This window comes from Equus asinus, chromosome 13, assembly GCF_041296235.1.
Source record: "Equus asinus isolate D_3611 breed Donkey chromosome 13, EquAss-T2T_v2, whole genome shotgun sequence".
NCBI lineage: Eukaryota > Metazoa > Chordata > Mammalia > Perissodactyla > Equidae > Equus > Equus asinus.
The window spans coordinates 13,698,695-13,712,609 of record NC_091802.1 but is presented as its reverse complement, the minus strand read 5'-3'; positions in this window follow the sequence as shown (position 1 = coordinate 13,712,609).

Here is a 13,915-nt window from a genome sequence, read left to right as displayed (position 1 = left end):
AAACTGGGAGAATGGGCACGATTGTTAGCACTTTTACCACCATCATGAACTCCGGCATCATTGTCATCATCACTGCTACCCCCTCCTCCATCTCAGACCCTCTGTCTGTGTGGTGTTCATCTCACACGGTGCCTAGCTCTTCCATGGATGTGAACAGATCTCACCAACTCTACACCCAGAATCCAATGGCAGAAAGGAATCGTTTCCTTGAGAGAGGATGGAAAGATCTCACTTTCATTTTCTCCATGAGGGAACTGGAATCTGGAGAGGTCAGCTCACCTGACGAAGGTTGCACAGCTGGGCCGTAGGGAGGATCATTGCCTCTCCTCCTCACTGTCGGGTGACAGGTGTGTGCCTCTACCAGCATCAGCAAAATGTCTAGTTTCTCTTTGGCTTTCTCCCCATCCACAGACCCAACGGCTTCGCAACACAGAGTCTCTTCCAGTTTCTGGGCTGCTCAGCTCCCTTGATCCGAGCCCTCCTGCCTCGCCCCTAAAGCTTAATTAAAATGAAGATGAAGTGCTCTCTGTGACGGGTCATGCACCGTGGCAGTCACCATGCCAAGGACCCCAGCGGGGCCTCTCATGTTGAGAATTCTTCTCCAGCTCCTGCTCAGGCAGCCGCTTCCTCCGGGAGCCTCATTATAATTCCTTTGGTAATTAAAACAACAGATGTTATAATTAAAAGGCTCCTCATTAAATCACAAATAACTGAAGCTTGAGGTGGGTCCTCACTGAAAGCAGCATCGGTCACCTTTGGAGGGAATAAAAAGCTTGTGAAAGGGGAGGCCTTGGCCCAGCTCGGAGCCGCAAAGGGCTGCCAGGTCAGGGGTGTTGGTGAGGTGCTGACAGACTCATTGGGAAAGCCCCCCCGAAGGAACATGTGATGGAGTGGTCCCCGAGGGGCTGGGGTGGAGGAGACAATCCAGCGGGAAGAGCCCAGGGGTGCCTTGTCTTGCTCATTCTTTTCTACTCAGGGACCAGGTCCACAGGGAGCTCCCAGGACAACTGAGTCACTGAGAACTTGGAAGGTGGGAAAGTGGCTGACAAGGGCTCAGGACACTTGGTTCTCGTCCTGGCGGGCCACTCGCCCCCTCACTGTCCCTAAGCAAGCTCTGTGCCTGAGCCACCAGACGCTGGTCCTGGGAGATGGGCGGTGTGACGCCTACCCTGAGCTGCTGGGGCCTGAGGTGTTTGTAAATCCTCTAGCTCCACGTCTGAGACGGAAGCACCTGGGGGTGTGATGTGTTTCAGCAACCGCATGGGCTGCTGCGATGTGCTTCTGGAAGGTCCCGGGTGCTTCCGGAAGGTCCCTCACCCGGGAGCTGCCGAGCGTGGCAGTGGCTGATGGCTGATGACAGCGGTAGGGGCTGGCTAGGGAGGATTTCTCAGGGAGTGTGTGTGTGTGTGTGTGTGTGTGTGTGTGTGTGTGTTGGTTCCAGCCGCAGCTGGATCAATCCCCAACAAAGGGGCAGGGCGCTGTCTCCAGCCACGTCCCCCGCCCCCGACGCTGGCCAGGCCGCTGAGCTGGAGGGAGCTCTGAACAGCTCAGGGCAGTGATCACGTGTTTGTGGACAGCCTGACCCCGGCCTGTGCGGGTGGAGGAGAGGGCCAGGCTCTGCCGGGCTGGCCATATCCCCCTCCTGTCTCCAGCCGTCGTCCTCGGGCGGCTCTCCTCTCGCTCAGCCTGTCTCCTTGACTGTAAATTGAAGGCAATGAGGTCCCTGCACAAGCTGCCGTGAGCATTAAATGATAAAGTAGTGAAAGCAAATGTTCCTGCAATGCCTACTCCATGCCAGGAACTTTCTAGAAGTCCACCTATGTCCATTCATTTAATCCTCACAATGGCCCTTGGGAGGCTGAGTGGCAGAGTGAGTCCATCCACTGGTAGGACCCTGGGGTTGGAGCAGGGCTGGGATTTGTTCAGGTCAGTGGGGGTGGCACCACGGAGGGCCATGTGGGAGGCTGCAGGAGTGCCTCTGGGTGGCACAGTGGACAGCGCTGACCCCAGCATCCCAGGCACTGCCCATCTGGAGCCTTCTTCAGACTCTCTGAGGCCCACCTCAGGGCACGTGCAGGTGCAGAGGGAGCCAATGCTCCTCCTGCAGGTGGCCTGAGCCAGGTCAGATGTCCATCCCACTAGCTCAGAGCGGCACCAGGTCAGGTGGGGGTGGGGGGCTGGAAGGAAACCAAGGCCACAACCTCAAACCTCAGAGCCGGATCAGGAGAGAAGAAGAATACATCAGAGCTGTGTCAGCCTGCTTCCTCCGGTTACGACCCTAGCCGCGCACACACTGTGCCAAGCAAACAGAAAGGACTCAATAAATGCTGAATGGATGGATGGATGGATGGATGGATGGACAGAGCAATAGGTGGACCCAATAGCTACCATTTACTGAGTAACTACTATACGCTGGATATTATATACTTCTCCTATCTTTTCTGACTGCGGCCTAACCTTTATTATTTCCATTTTACGGACAGAGCAGTGCAGTTCAGTGACTTTCCTGGGTGCACGCTCCTAGAGAGTGGCAGCATCTCCAAAATCGTGTCCTTCCCACTGCACCATGCATCTCTTGCAGGACCGGAGTGAAGGTCAGTCACCAGCCGTGTTGAGATGAATGCCGTCTGCCCTATTGCTCCCACGGTGCAGCCAACGGGCATCCGTACACTGTCCAGGCCAGGCCCTGTTCTGAGAGCCGGGACACAGACATGCCCATGACCGTGCTCTGTGCTCTGTGGTCATGAGACACTGACCACACAGTGGGGGGTTCTGGGCTTTGGGGGTGTCCAGGGGCCAGGGAAGCCAAAAGAGGAACAGACTCATTCCACCGGCATGTGCCCGAGATGTGTATTTGAACTGGGTTTTGAAGGCAACGTAAGAGCTGGGCAGGTAAAGGAAAGAGGGGGAGTCACGCCAGGTGGAGGCAACAGCATTTTCAAGCAGCCACGAAGAAAACTTCAGGTGTAGGCTGCTTGCTGGCGGCAGCGATGCTGCGGGCAGGGACCAGAGGTGAGGCGGGAAGGGGAGGCTGCGACCAGGCGATGCAGGGCTGGAAGCCAGGGGCCATCGGAGGTCAGAGCTGGGCGGGCTGTGCTCAGAGGTGCAGCAGGAAGGCTCCATCAGCTCTCAGGGATCGGGGCGACCCGAGGCCGGGAAACCCGATGCGTGCACCTGTGTGATTCCAGTTATTCTTGTGAACCAGAGAATTACAGCAGATTGGGATGAAGTTACCCTTGGAGACCATCTCCAGCTCCCTGGTTGCATAGATGGTCAACCTGAGGCCCAGAGAGGGGTAGTAACTGGCTCAAGGCCACACAGCAAGTTGACAGCTGACCAGGACTTGAAGTAGCAGCTCAGGAAGGGATGGGCATTCTCTCCCTTTGCCCCTTGTGACTCCTGGGTGGTGAGCAGTGAGCAAGTCAGGGCCTCATGTATTGTGGAACCCCGCACATCCAGGAGCTTTGCGTAAAATGATGCTCGTAATAACTTTTCCCCCTCGAGGACAATGAAGTACAAAAGGAGGGGGTGAGCGTTTGACAAGGGCTCTGATTAAAGCCACATACAGACGTTTTCAACAATGAAGCCTGCTGGCGCCACTGAGGAAAGAGTGACACCAAAGGCAACAGCTCCAGGCAGGCTGGGAGGCGAGGGGGTCCCAGGCGACTGACGAGGAGGAAACCCATGGCGGCAGCAGGTCTCCTGTCCCTTCTGAAGGAGACATTCTGCCCATCACACCCAGGCTGCCCCCGCCCCCCGTGCCTACACCCCACGCTCAGCTTGTCAGGGGCCCCCTGGCTTGCTGCATCCTAGACAGGGTGATTGTATGGCATAGCTTGTGAGCAAAGAATTTCTTTGCTGTGTAAACTTGTAAAAAAAAGTAACTCGTTCAATTACCTTGCAGTGATGTGTCTGATTCTTTTATAGACTGACATTGTGCCATTTGATAATAAGTAAGCTAAGTAATTTAAACTTATATAAATCTAGAACTTTATTAAAAGATTTACAGCCTGAGCTCCAAACACCCTCCCTAAAACCTTGCTCCAGTCCTGCTTCCTAAAAGGCCTGGCCCATGTATCACCTCCTCTGGGAAGCCTTCTTAGATTGCACCAGTCTACATTGCTGGCCCCAGACCAAGCCCTCACAGCCTCTCCAGGCTCTTCGAAAGGACAGATCTTCAGTCCCTTCCTCAGCTGGCTATGTCCCCTGGACAGACCCCTGCCTACCACCCCTCAGAGATCAGAGCTGAGAGACAGACACTGTCCCACAGCCCGGATGCCCATAGGCTCAGATTTTCCCTGGAGACACAGCTTGGGACATGGGGAAGGTGAGGCTCTGGTGTGTGCACAGTCTCTCCCCACGCTCGCCCCGCTGCTCACGCCTACCTTTTACGGTTTGTGAGGCATCACTGCACGTCTTGTACTCCACATAGAGTGAGCGTTCCAGGAGGAGAGGCCCCGTGGTGGCTCCCCCCTCCTCCTGCTGCTTCGTCCTCTTCGGCATGGCCACACACAGGGTACTCAGAGCAAGGTTTCTGGGCCCTCTCTTCCACGGGCCTCAGTTTCCCCATCTGTCAAATAAAGGATTGGTCCACATAAACTTCAAGTCTGCCCAAAGAGTCAATGGATAAGAGATTTGTCCCCAGACTGATCTAGGGGTGACATCTGCCAGATGGGGTCCAATACAGATTATGCGTAGAGAGCCTTGTGTCTCTTGAGTGCTAGCCAGGTAGGGCCTTTACAGGGCCCTGGCCCATCCCGCCTGCCAGGCCGTCTGTGGAGTACAGGCCAGTGGAAACAGCACTGAGCCTGGGGCCCCAGGAACCACTGCATGTGGGCCCAGACCCGGCACTGATGAGCTACTGAGCCCGGCACAAGTCAGTTTCCCTTTCTGGGTCTCAGCTTCTTTACCTGCAAGGTGGGAATCACGCCTTCCAGGCTATTGTGAGCACAGAATACATAGGCAAATGGTTTTTGCTTTGTCTTGTATTGTTACCATTAGTATTCTACTTATACAAATACTATATGAATATGTTGTTATCATAAACATTCAAGCAACGACATGAAAATGCAAGCAGAGCTTGACCACCTCCCCCCGCTTCAGACCCAGAGTCCCCACGAAGTAACTGCTATCGTAATCTAATGTCTGTGTCTTTTTATATGCATGCACTTACATGCACATATGTAGGCACCTATAGAAACAAAGAGTGTTATTTTGCCCTGTTTTTGTAACATGGTGAAATCATGCCAGCTGGGTCCTCTGCTTGGGGTCTCACAGGCTACAATCAGTGTCCCCCAGGCTGTGCTCCCAGCTGGAAGCTTAACCGGGGAAGAATCTGAGCTCCTCCCAGCTCTCGGTCAGGGTGTTGGCAGACTGCGTTCTCCTGCAACTCCAGTTTCTTAATGCCTATGTGCTGGAGACCACCCTCGGGGCTAGAGGCCATGCTCGCTTGCCTGCCACGTGGTCCTCTCCCTCTCCCAGGTTAACAACAGGGTAGTTTGTTTCTCCAACGCCAGCAAGAGAATCTCTCTCCAGTCTGCTGAGACAGAGTCTCATGTGACACGGTGTGATCCAAGGACTGACGTCCCATCGCCTTTGCCATATTCTGTTGGTGAGAAGTGAGTCACGGGTCCCACCCACACTCAAGGGGATTATACACTGGGGTCCCCTTAGGGTGTGTCTTCCGTAGGGTGGCGACATTCCTATTCCCAACCCTGGTGTTGGCCCCGAGTCCTGCACCTGACCCGAATCTTTGTAAACCATCTCTTTATTAAGCATCCCCAGTCTGAATATGGCAACTGTTCTCGTGCCTGAACCATCACGGAGCCCAGCAGCCAGGGCATAATTTTGTGAACTATATACATGAAGGGTAAAACTCAAGGGGAGCACGGTGGCAAAGGGAACAAAGGGGGGTATGTGAATTCTTTCCAAACCCAACGAGTGTGCACGTGGCAGAAAGCCCACCTTCGCTATGTAACAGGGGATCAACGCCCATGGCTCTCTCCTCCCCTGCACTGCTCCATCCCCTTCCCCTGGGAAGAGAAGTGGCTTATCTTAACATCGACCTGGGAGGAGGACCTGGGCCTGCCTGACTTGACTGAGTTCTCCCCCCCACCCCCCGCAACCCGCCCCACTTCCCTTGGAGTCCTGCCCATCTGCAGAGAGTGTGTGCACTCAGCTGCTGCTGTATGCTCCCAGTTTTCATAGGAAGGCCCCACGAAAGGAGCCTGGTGTTGTCCAGCCCTGGGTGTGACTGTTCAAATTCTGGGGTTCAGGATAGGGAAGCCCACGACTTAGCACATGCAAGCCACACCCTCCAGTCCAGCTGTAAACAGCATTGCAGCTGACATTCTGATCCTCATATGCCAGACTCCGTGTGTCCCCAGCGGTTCATCATACACCAAGAATGATCAGAGAAATTCAAATTAAGTAAGAGTTGCCATTTTTCCAGCCTAAATGGCAAAAATGGGAAAGTGAACATATTCAGTGCTGGCGTGTTTCAGTGAGACGGCATCTCCTGTGTGGTTGGTAGGGGTAGAAAGTGGCACAAACATTTTGGAGTACGATTCAGACATAAGAATCAGAGGCCTTAAAATGTTCATAATCAGTAATTTTACTTTAGGATTTGGATAAGAAAGCAATCTGAGATCCAAACCAAGGCTTATGCACACGGATTAATTCCACCGTGATAAACAAGAACAAATCTTAAGGACAAGACTCTGAATGCTCATCAACAGGAAAAGAGTAAAGTCGGCTGGGGTACAGCCAGCCCGTGAAATATCACGTGGCCATGAAATGGTATTTTCAACGAGCCTTTCACAACGGCAGGAAACGTCGGTGATGAGATGGGAGGTGAGAACAGCAGAGAGAAAAGACTCGAGCCTGTGACGCCAACTAGGAAACAGTGCAGGAGGAAAGAGTGGGTTGGCTGTGTGATGGTTACGAGCCTTCTTTATTTTTTTCTGTGTCTTCCATGCCTCCTACTGTAAATATGCGTATCCTGCCCACCCACCCCCACAGTCACACGAGAAGAGAGAGACCATGTGCCACCTTTTCCCTGGGGATCTGTGGTGGAACCAACGGGTCTGTGATTTCCAGAGCACAGTGTGAGTGGTGAGATGTTTCTGCAGGAGTGTCCTTCCTTGGGCTTTCAAAACAGGATGCTGACGTCCTGATGGTCCTCACGATTGTGTGGAAGGTGGCAGGCTGGCTGAGGAAACGCCTTCCTTCCCTGACCTCCCTTCCTGCGGCTTCTTCCAAGAACTCCCGCTAAGTTTTTTGAAGCAATGTTGCACAAACCTCGCACTCCTGACCGCTGTGATCCCAGCAGGAGCTCACGCCCTCACGGGCATTGGAGTGTACACACAGGACCGGGAACGCACACACGGGACTCTGCGTGTGTCCTGTAGGAACATGCAAGGGGGTATAGCCGCCCTGCCTTTTGGTCTGGCAGTGGGCCCTTGTCACTAAGGAAATAACCCTGACATTTTTGCTGTAGAAGAATGACAGGAAGGTGCCTCAGAAGAAGGAAAGACGGGGCCATTCGGACCAGCACCATCTCGGTGGGCAGAAACCGTGAGACCGAGGCCCACAGAGGCGCTGGGTGGGGTGGTCAGAGAGAGGGACAGTCCTAACCCTGGTCCTGTTGCCTGTGCGTTCCAGCCCCTGGGTCCTTTCCTGGTGGCTGCGGGGGGCTGGGCACTGGGCCCAGGAGGTCTGGAAGGCTCCATGGAAGGAGGGTGCTGGGGCGGGGCCACAGCAGGCTGTCCCGCGCTGTGAGCTTGCTGTGGCGCATCCCGCAGATGAGAAGGAGCACGTCTCCTCCCATGGGAGACGGTGACTTCCGCTTCCCACGTAGCCCTAAAGTGTCAGAGGGGACTCCTGTGGTCAGGGAGGTCAGGCAGTCGGTCAGAGACTAGACAGGATCCTAACTCATAGCCACTGGGTAAACAGAAACGAGAGCCTGGGGGGAGGGGTGCGGACCCCCAGCTGCCCCAGCAGTGGGAGGGGGCGTGCCAAGACACCACGGAATCGCGACACAGTTCACGTGTCCGAGCTGTGAACTGTGCTGTGTGTTGGGTGCTCGGGCCAGGACTGAGATCGGCATTAGCTGCTGGCCAGGCCAGGCCTGCATCCGTGGAGGGGGTGGTGGCTTAATCTGAGGCCATGGCCATCTTGTAGTCAGTGGCCAGTGTCTAGCTTACAGCTGGCATCAGTGCTCACTGAGTGGCCAGGTTGGGGGCAGCACCCCTCCCTCACTCTAGCAGAATCAATGGGCTCAGGAGGGGAGGCTTGGGATGAGCTGCTAGACGCCAGCCTGCCCCGTATCACCTCTGCACATGGGTCTAAGGAAGAGAACCATTCTGAGGGGAGGACTCAGAACCAAACCTCTATGGTTCAGTGCCCTGGCCTCCTCCTCGCCTCATCTCCGGTGCAGCCCCCCTAGGGTCCGCCTTGTCTCCTGACACACAGCTTGTGAGCCTGAGCGGGTGTGTCTTGGTGGAGTCCAGTGAGGAAAGTGTCTGGCTGCTGCCCTGGAGCAGCTCACAGTCCGGTTGGGACGATCGTGACCTGTGGGAACAGGCTGTGGCCCTGGTTTGGAGCCCCCTGTGCCCCGAGGAGAGGCAGCTCCAGGAGGCTGGGGCAGCCGGGGAGACTTCCTGGAGGAGGGTCGTGTGCACCGGCTGGTGAGAGTGTGGCAAGCAGTGAGGCCGGAACACAATCCTGTCAAGAGATACATAAAAATCTGGCAAAACTACCCAGAGCCTTTTCTGGATGTTACTTTACTTCAGACACAATATTTTGATAGTTTCCACACGAGATGAATCAGAAACATATGCATTAATTTCCCCTTAAAAATATACACTTGTTGTACTTGGCAAAACGCAGCCTGGGATTTGATGAATGGAGGGCAAGCGAAGAATTGTATGGCATCCAACCCTGGGAGGGCTCAGAGGCTGGAGCATCTTGCGGCCTGTACCTGGAAGCTGCTTCCCCAACTCGCATGTGGCAGGGCCAGAGATGGTGCCACCTGCCCCAGCTGCTCTGCTGGGGACATCCTCGTGCCCAAAAGCTCGAGTCCAAAGTCAGGTCAGACGACAACGCATTCCTTCCACAGAGGAGCTGACACAAGCTGGCCCCGTTCTGGCTAAGGAGCTGATTTCTTGGAAAAGTCAGCACAACTCTGCTCCTCTGAATTCGTTACTGTTTATTCTAATCAAATCTCCCTCGTTCCTCTCAAATAGTCCTTGTGTCCCACATTGAGAAGGGCCACCTACACTTATTGACCTCCATACGTGGACAGGTTTGTCATGATCAAGGTTTGATTTTTCTCAACCGCAGACCCAAGAGGAATCCAAAATCCTCTTTCATAATTAGAGCATCGCCTGCCTTACTTTGGGATGAAAATGGTCATGACTCCGGGCCTGTGCTCAGCGGAGTGGTTCTTCAGAACACAAGTGCCATTCAAGTCTGTTTATAAAGTAGATCTGGGGGTGTGGGGTGGGGGTATCCCACTGAATTAGTTGCCTACTGTGGTGCAACAAATTTCCCCAAAGTTAATGGTCTAAAACGACAATAAATATTTACGACCTGTCACGGTTTCTACAGGTCAGGGTTTGGGAGCAGGTTGGCTGGGCAGTGCTGGCTCAGGGTCTCATCATCTGAAGGCTCAACTAGAGCTGGGGTCCTCTTTCCAAGGCAAGTCACTCACACAGCTGGCAGGGTGGTGCTGGCTGTTGGTAAGAGTCTTCCATTGCTCTCCACGTGGGTCTCACCACACGGCTGCTTGAGTGTCCTCACAAAGTGGCGGCCAGCTTCCTCCAGAAGGAGCGATTGAAAACAGGACGGTGGAAGTAATATCTTTTATGACCTAGGCTTAGAAGTCGCACACCGTTATTTCTGCGTGTTCTATTGGTTATGCAGGCCACTCCTGATACAACATACAAGCTCACATATACACATAAATACATAGAGACATACACACATACATACATAAGAGCATGAAACCAGGCTGCACGGATCCTTGGAAGCCATCTTGGAGGGTAGAGTTTCCGTTTCCAAGGTAACTCATACCCACTCAGCTGGGTGTCCCATGGAGGGAGTAGATTACCCAGAAGTCCTCTTTGATCCCTGTCCAAGACACCAGCAGAGGCTTCTTTGCACATGGCGTGTTCCACTGGGATTGGTCTCCCACCCTGGGACCAACCCCTGATTCATAACATGTCATGTTGCAATCATTGGTCTGAGCCTTAGCCACCATGGGAATGCCTGAACACCTGATGTCAGATGTTAACGATGCTTGAGTACCGAGGAGAGGAGAGGCAGAGAAGGGCAATGAGCTAATGGGGCAGGAGTGATGGATCAGGAGTCAGGAGACCTAAGTACTCCATCAGTAAACTGGTGGACACTGACATGGGTCAGAGAGGGCGGGACGCTCTCAGTTAACAGCAGCCCAGAGGGGTGGTTAAGCAGATGGTTCTGGTGTTAGATAGCTGGTCACCTCCTCACCGGCCGTCTCAACATCTCTGGGCTCTGTTTCCCCATCTGCAGAGGTTGTGGGAGATAAGCGTCCATAAAGCACCTACTCCAGCGCCTGGCGCAGGGCCAGTGGTGGGCGCGTGCTGGCTGCTGTTATCGGAGTGTCGTCACGACCACGCTCACCCACCACCCTGCCCTCCTCCGGGTCAGACGTTGTGCCTGTACATTTCAGAGATTATCTTGCACCCCTCAGGGTCTGATTTCCATTCCTGCCATCATCGCCCACAGCCGCGCCACGGCTGACAGCCACAGCCACAGGACGTGATCCGATTTACATCTTTTGGAGTGTGGGCGTAGCTGCAAGTGGGTTGGAAGATTTGGTGAGAGGTGGGAAGGATGCAGTGCTGTCTGGTGGCCTCTATTGTCTCCGTGAATTAGAAAGCAAGGTCATCAACAGAGAGAGAAGGCTGTCATCTGGACCTGGCCATGTGTCCTGGGCCAAGATCAGGGGCAGAGGGCGTCCCTCTGTCTGGGGTGTTCTTTCTGTAAGGGGAAGGCTCAGGCCGACAGCTTCACAGAGACCACGTTGCAAAAGTCCTCCAGGGCATCTGCCTTTTGTAATGGGCCTGCAAAGTGCTTAGGAAGGGCTTGGTACAGAGCAAGTGCTGTCTGCGGATTAGCCGTGGTGGTTGTTGCTATTCCTCTTGCTCCTCCTGCTCCTCTGGGCCTCCTTAGCCGCGAGAGGGGCAAGCTGCAGGCAGGCAGTGCCCAGCAGTCTGGAGCAACGGCAGTGGGGCCGTGCTGGGGAGTTACTGAGCACGCTTCTGCTTAGAAGCCCTGGTCAAGTCCCGCCCTCCTGCAGACAGTGCTGGGAGGGTCTAGAAGCCGTCCATACAGGTGGAGGTTCATGGTTGGGGAAACCGAGACCCAATGAGAGGAAGGACTTATCCCACAAGCCACACAGAGCCTGGCAGGACTGGGACTAGAACCTGGGGCTCCTGACTGCCCTGATCTGGGCTCTTTCTACCATTCTGCTTTGCCTTTTCTGCTGTGTGTACATCCGGGTTGTCTTTGCAGAGCTTCCCTGACATTTAGCTTCTCCTTTGATTGACATCTTGGCTGTGGGCATTTCATCCTGGGCCATAGCAGCCTCTGTAGAAGTTTAGGTCATTCATTCCTTCCACGGATACGAGCACAATCTAAGAGCTGGGCTCTGCGCTAAGGGTGGGGTGTTCCAAAATGAAGGAGGTGCAGCCAGCCCCCACCTGAGAGGGGTACATGGGGCAGATGTGCAAAAGGTTAACCAACAGGTAAATACCCAGAAATGAGGGCAGCAACAGAAGCGTGTATGGGGTGTGGTAGGAGCGCAGGGCGGGGGTAGGCACGTTGTCTAGACAGGGTCGGGAAGGCTCGCCCAAGAGGCGACACCGGAGTCTTCAAAGAGGAGTAGACCAGCCTCGTTAGATCTGTGGCCTGGCCTTGAACAAATTACCTAAGTCCACAGTGCCTCAGTTTCCCTGTCTGTAAAGCAGAGAGTAACAACAGCCTCATCCTCACAGTGCTATCACAAGGATTAAAAAACACTATGAAAGACACAGCATGGGGCTGGCACATAGCAGACTCAACAAATTATGATAGTGATATTGCTGCTATTACCACGGAGGCCTTAAATGCCGACTACTATAAGGTCATTTCATAGGCCAAGGGAGCCATTGGAAGTGCTGGGGCAAGGAGTGGTAGCAAGCATATTTGAAGTGGGAGGGAGCCAGGTGATCCCGAAGGACAAAGCCAGCACCAATGGAGGCAGAATCTATCTCAGGAGGAGCCGACTCATAATCATAGCTGGCCAGAGAGAAGACAGAGTCTCTCGCAGTGTAGTGAGCTCCCGGTCACTGAAGGTGTGCAAGTAGATGATGAGCAGTCACGTGGTAGAGACGTTGAATGTGAGTGTGTGAATGTGTGTGTGGTGGGGGCGGGCAGTTTTCCTCCCTGAATCAGGGATCTGTGGGCCCCTCCATCCCTGGGAGTCTATTCTATTTCTAAGCCCCTGGCACTGGGCACCAAACAGCCAGGTTAAGCCAGGCTTCTGACTTTATCACAGCCTCACACAATAGTGGGGCTCCTGCTGGCTCCCAGGGGGTGGGTGTTGGGGGGGAGCTGGGCTGAAAACCTTCCCCCGGGGAAGCCACAGCCCCAGCTGAGCAAAGGGCAGGCATTAATTAAAGCGCGTCTGAGCTGTCAGTTGTGGTACCTGCACCAGGGCTCAGAACTGCTTAATCAGAGGGTTTGTTCCACTATTTTGCCTTGAGAAGGCACTATTGATCGGGAATCCCTGGCCTGGAACTAATTGAATATTCACCCCCAAATTGCAGCTGCTGATTACTTATAAGGCCACGTCTTTCATTGTTACCGGGGAAATTGCAGCCAGGGCTGGGGTACCACGTAAGAGAGAGAGAGAGGCAGCAGGAGGGAGGGGAGAGAGGAGCGGGACATGGAAAGAGAGGAAGAAAAAGAGAAGGAGAAGGGGACAGGAGCCAGGGAAAGGAATGGAGGCTTTTTCGTTGCCTGAGAAATCAGATGTGACAAGCCAGACAACACTTTCATCTCGAAACAACTTCTTATCCCTGGGAGGGGACCTTCCCGTCCAAGTCACCAGGACGCGCTGGCAGGATGGCAGTTGGAATGAAAGCAGCTTTCAGTATTGTGATCTTGGGAATAAACTCATATGAATTCATTCCTCTCCTCACGTCTGCCTCCCCACTGCAGACGGGAGGTGCTATTACAAAGCGCTCTTGGTGCTGTTTGGGGAGTCCCGGGGCCACCGAGGAGGGAGTGGGAGCCAGCGATGTCTGCTGGGGCTGAGATGCGAGGAGAGGGGGCTGGGGGTCTCAGGGCTCTGCTGTTCTCAGCCATAGGCAGGACCCTGAGGGTCTGGGAGGGCAGCGTCCTCCTCTCTCCCCTCTGCGTCTTTCTGACTGCAAGCTGATGGCCTGCTCACCTGCACGCCTCCAACACAGACGAGGCTGGGCACAGACTGCCCATGCACGCCTGTCTTCGGTACCTATGCCCTGATGCCAGGGCTCACGGCTGAGGCGGGGGGAGATGGGGGGCGGGGAGAGAGAATTAGGAAAGTGATGGCTAACACATGAGCCAGTGGTACGCGTGCTGCAGAAGAACCATGCCAAGCGCTCCGAGGTGGGAGCCAAAGCTCCACCCCACTAGAGCGTGGGCTTCAAGGACCAGTGTGAGGTTGGCTGGCAGGGAGGGGTGGAGAAGACATTGCGAGGAAAAGGGGTAAAGTCAAGGGCACAAGAAAGAGTGTGGTGTGTTCTGGAGACACCAAGGATCTCGCTGGAGTGCAGGTGGATGTGGCCAGTCATGAGGCTGGGGGCTGGACCACGACAAGCCTCAGAGTTTAGACTTTGCCCTGAACACT